This window comes from Manis javanica, chromosome 2 (assembly GCF_040802235.1).
Source record: "Manis javanica isolate MJ-LG chromosome 2, MJ_LKY, whole genome shotgun sequence".
NCBI classification, from domain to species: Eukaryota; Metazoa; Chordata; class Mammalia; order Pholidota; family Manidae; genus Manis; species Manis javanica.
In genome coordinates this window covers 204197184-204203183 of record NC_133157.1, presented here as the reverse complement: position 1 = coordinate 204203183, position 6000 = coordinate 204197184, and positions in this window count along the sequence as shown.

Genomic DNA, 6000 nt, shown 5'->3' with positions numbered 1-6000 from the left:
CAGCTCAATAAGCGAGATAAGTTAGGCAGTAAGATACTAAAGAAGCTAACCTTGAACCTTTGGTAACCACGAATCTAAAGCCTGCAATGGCAATAAGTACATATCTCTCAATAGTCACCCTAAATGTAAATGGACTTAATGCACCAATGAAAAGACATAGAGTAATAGAATGGATAAAAAAGCAAGACCCATCTATCTGCTGCTTACAAGAAACTCACCTTAAACCCAAAGATAAGCATAGACTAAAAGTCAAGGGATAGAAAAACATATTTCAGGCAAACAACAGTGAGACGAAAGCAGGGGTTGCAGTACTAATATCAGACAAAATAGACTTCAAAACAAAGAAAGTAACAAGAGATAAAGAAGGATACTACATAAAGATAAAGGTCTCAGTCCAACAAGAGGATATAACCATTCTAAATATATATGCATCCAATACAGGAGCACCAGCATATGTGAAGCAAATACTAACAGAACTAAAGAGGGAAATAGACTGCAATGCATTCATTGTAGGAGACATCAACACACCACTCACCCCAAAGGATAGATCCACCGGGCAGAAAATAAGTAAGGACACACAGACACTGAACAACACACTAGAACAGATGGACCTAATAGACATCTATAGAACTCTACATCCAAAAGCAACAGGATATACATTCTTCTCAAGTGCACATGGAAAATTCTCCAGAATAGACCACATACTAGATCACAAAAAGAGCCTCAGTAAATTCCAAAATATTGAAATTCTCCCAACCAATTTTTCAGACCACAAAGGTATAAAAGTAGAAATAAATTCTACAAAGAAAACAAAAAGGCTCACAAACACATGGAGGCTTAACAACATGCTTCTAAATAATCAAGGGATCAATGAACAAATCAAAATAGAGATCAAGGAATATATAGAAACAAATGACGACAACAACACTAAGCCCCAACTTCTGTGGGACGCAGTGAAAGCAGTCTTAAGAGGAAAGTATATAGCAATCCAGGCACACTTGAAGAAGGAAGAACAATCCCAAATGAATAGTCTAACATCACAATTATCAAAACTGGAAAAAGAAGAACAAATGAGGCCTAAACTCAGCAGAAGGAGGGATATAATAAAGATCAGAGAAGAAATAAACAAAATTGAGAAGAATAAAACAATAGCAAAAATCAATGAAACCAAGAGCTGGTTCTTCGAGAAAATAAACAAAATAGATAAGCCTCTAGCCAAACTTATTAAGAGAAAAAGAGAATCAACACAAATCAACATAATCAGAAATGAGAATGGAAAAATCACGAAAGACTCCACAGAAACACAAAGAATTATTAAAGACTACTATGAAAACCTATATGCCAACAAGCTGGAAAACGTAGAAGAAATGGACAACTTCCTAGGGAAATACAACCTCCCAAGACTGACCAAGGAAGAAACACAAAAGTTAAACAAACCAATTATGAGCAAAGAAATTGAAACGGTAATAAAAAAACTACCCAAGAACAAAACCCCGGGGCCGGACGGATTTACCTCGGAATTTTATCAGACACACAGAGAAGACATAATACCCATTCTCCTTAAAGTGTTCCATAAAATAGAAGAAGAGGGAATACTCCCCAACTCATTCTATGAAGCCAACATCACCCTAATACCAAAACCAGGCAAAGACACCACCAAAAAAGAAAATTACAGACCAATATCCCTGATGAATATAGATGCAAAAATACTCAATAAAATATTAGCAAACAGAATTCAACAGTATATCAAAAGGATCATACACCATGACCAAGTGGGGTTCATCCCAGAAATGCAAGGATGATACAACATTCGAAAATCCATCAACATCATCTACCACATCAACAAAAAGAAAGACAAAAACCACATGATCATCTCCATAGATGCTGAAAAAGCATTTGACAAAATTCAACAACCATTCATGATAAAAACTCTCAGCAAAATGGGAATAGAGGGCAAGTACCTCAACATAATAAAGGCCATATATGATAAACCCACAGCCAGCATTATATTGAACAGCAAGAAGCTGAAAGCATTTCCTCTGAGATCGGGAACAAGACAGAGATGCCCACTCTCCCCACTGTTATTTGACGTAGTACTGGAGGTCCTAGCCACGGCAATCAGACAAAACAAAGAAATACAAGGAATCCAGATTGGTAAAGAAGAAGTTAAACTGTCACTATTTGCAGATGATATGATACTGTACATAAAAAACCCTAAAGACTCCACTCCAAAACTACTAGAACTGATATCGGAATACAGCAAAGTTGCAGGATACAAAATTAACACACAGAAATCTGTAGCTTTCCTATACACTAACAATGAATCAATAGAAAGAGTAATCAGGAAAACAATTCCATTCACCATTGCATCAAAAAGAATAAAATAACTAGGAATAAACCTAACCAAAGAGGTGAAAGACTTATACTCTGAAAACTACAAGTCACTCTTAAGAGAAATTAAAGGGGACACTAATAAATGGAAACTCATCCCATGCTCATGGCTAGGAAGAATTAATATCGTCAAAATGGCCATCCTGCCCAAAGCAATATACAGATTTGATGCAATCCCTCTCAAATTACCAGCAACATTCTTCAATGAATTGGAACAAATAATTCAAAAATTCATATGGAAACACCAAAGACCCCGAATAGCCAAAGCAATCCTGAAAAAGAATAATAAAGTAGGGGGATCTCACTCCCCAACTTCAAGCTCTACTACAAAGCCATAGTAATCAAGACAATTTGGTACTGGCACAAGAACAGAGCTACAGACCATTGGAACAGATTAGAGACTCCAGAAATTAACCCAAACATATATGGTCAATTAATATTTGATAAAGGAGCCATGGACATACAATGGCAAAATGACAGTCTCTTCAACAGATGGTGCTGGCAAAACTGGACAGCTACATGTAGGAGAATGAAACTGGACCATTGTCTAACCCCATATACAAAGGTAGACTCAAAATGGATCAAAGACCTGAATGTAAGTCATGAAACCATTAAACTCTTGGAAAAAAACATAGGCAAAAACCTCTTAGACATAAACATGAGTGACCTCTTCTTGAACATATCTCCCCGGGCAAGGAAAACAACAGCAAAAATGAGCAAGTGGGACTACATTAAGCTGAAAAGCTTCTGTACAGCGAAATACACCATCAATAGAACAAAAATGAACCCTACAGTGTGGGAGAATATATTTGAAAATGACAGATCTGATAAAGGCTTGACTTCCAGAATATATAAAGAGCTCACACGCCTCAACAAACAAAAAACAAATAACCCAATTAAAAAATGGGCAGAGGAACTGAACAGACAGTTCTCTAAAAAAGAAATACAGATGGCCAAGAGACACATGAAAATATGCTCCACATCGCTAATTATCAGAGAAATGCAAATTAAAACTACAATGAGGTATCACCTCACACCAGTAAGGATAGCTGCCATCCAAAAGACAAACAACAACAAATGTTGGCGAGGCTGTGGAGAAAGGGGAACCCTCCTACACTGCTGGTGGGAATGTAAATTAGTTCCTACACTGCTGGTGGGAATGTAAATTAGTTCCACCATTGTGGAAAGCAGTATGGAGGTTCATCAAAATGCTCAAAACAGACCTACCATTTGACCCAGGAATTCCACTCCTAGGAATTTACCCTAAGAACGCAGCAATCAAGTTTGAGAAAGACAGATGCACCCCTATGTTTATCGCAGCACTATTTACAATAGCCAAGAATTGGAAGCAACCTAAATGTCCATCGGTAGATGAATGGATAAAGAAGATGTGGTACATATACACAATGGAATACTAGTCAGCCATAAGAAGTGGAAAAATCCAACCATTTGCAGCAACATGGATGGAGCTGGAGAGTATCATGGTCAGTGAAATAAGCCAAGCGGAGAAAGAGAAATACCAAATGATTTCACTCATCTGAGGAGTATAGGAACAAAGGAAAAACTGAAGGAACAAAACAGCAGTGGAATTACAGAACCCAAAAATGGACTAACAGGTACCAAAGGGAAAGGAACTGGGGAGGATGGGTGAGGAGAGGGGTATAAGGGTGGGGGAAGAAGAAAGGGGGTATTAAGATTAGCATGCATGGGGGGAGGGAGAAAGGGGAGGGTGGGCTGCACAACACAGAGAGGACAAGTAGTGATTCTACAACATTTTGCTAAGCTGATGGACAGTAACCATAATGTGGTTGTTAGGGGGGGACATGATATAGGGGAGAGCATAGTAAACATAGTATTCTTCATGTAAGTGTAGATTAAAAATTTAAAAAAAAAAGAAAAGAAAGAAAGGAAGAAAGAAAAGGGGGATTACTCCTTGATAGGATAAAACTATTGGTAAATCAAAGATCAACGCATGCTTTAAGTATCCTTAATGTTGATCACTTAAAGGGATGTTGATCACTTAAACGGTGTCAGATGATCAGCTTTGGAGGTACTCTATTCTGATAATATTCCTTTCTCTTAATAAAATAAAAAAAAGCAGTTCCTGTGTGCTGACCTCCAATGAGTTCTGCACAGTGGTATAGAGGGCATGTCAATGTGTGGGCAAAGGGTCTGTTTGTTTCTATGCAAAAGATCAAGGCCTAGCTTGGCTACCCAGAAAATGAACTAAGATACGATATGAGGAGGAGCTTCCGGCATCAGCACTCTCTGGAGGACTCATGCTGGGGGATGATCATCAAAAAGCCTCCACAGGGATCCAGGCGATGCTGTGGTTGTGGCTGCGTCCACCCCACCGTTTCCTGGACTTGCCATTGGAATGAGGAGGGAGATAGCTAGGCTGGCATGTGCATACAGTGAGACAATGAATTTGACTGGATCTGTACTGTTGGAAATCAACCAGGAGTTGGGAGGGGTGCAAGTCGTAGCACTCCAAAATCTTATGACTATAGACTATCTATGGTTAAATGAACATATGGGAGGTGAACAGATCCCAGAAATGGGCTGCTTTAATTTGTCTGATTTTTCTCAGACTGTTCAAGTACAGTTGGACAATATCCATTATATCATAGACAAATTTTCACAAATCCCTAGGGTGCCTAAATGGTTTTCTTGGCTTCACTGGAGATGGATGGTAATTATAGATTTGCTTTGTTTATGTCACTGTATTCCTATTATGTTAATATGTGTGTACAAATTAGTTAGTAGTTTAAAGCCTATACATACTTAAGGTACTCTACAAGAAGATATGTCAAAGAAATAATCAATCCTCCCATGTTTTCTTCCATATGCTACCTCTATAGCTTTTCTTCTTCCTTCCTAATTACAACCCTTAAATAGAATTCGTGCCTCATATCGAAGTTACCGAGTATCATAATTCCTCCAGGTGGTAAGGATACCTCGAGACAAGTGCTGGGCATAGAAGCCACAGGGCATAAATCTGCAAAGAAGCAAAAAGCTAACCTTTTCAAACAATATGGCTTCTCTCTCACTTACCAACTTTACATTTCCCTGTATGGCCCCAGAAGATGACTGGTTAGCCAGAGATGGGTAAGATTCCTCAAGGAAGGAACAACCTAAGACAGGCACAGTCGCAGGGGGGCCATCAGGTGAGAATTTGGGGATCAACAAAGGTAAGGCTCAGAACCTCACCCCCCCCCCCCCTGCTTTGAGAGAAATCTTCTGCATCCGTGGATGTCTTGCTGCCCTTGTCTAGCCTGGATTAATACTTAGTCCATAGGCACACACCTGATCATCTACATTTGCCCTCTTACAGCACTAAACTATGTTTTCTACCTTTATCTTGCATCTACCTACCACTTCAGCATTTTATTAAAAATAAAAATAATAATAATAATAGAGGGAGAAATGTGGGATCAACATATAAATCAAGTACAAAAATCAAATGAATATTCATATTTGACCTGATTGTTTATAGGTCATAATGCGTGACCAAAACCGAAAGTTTCTGTGATGAATGCCCTTGTACTGTTCACCATGTAAGAATTTATTCACTATGTAAGAATTCGTTCACCATGTAAGAACTTGTTC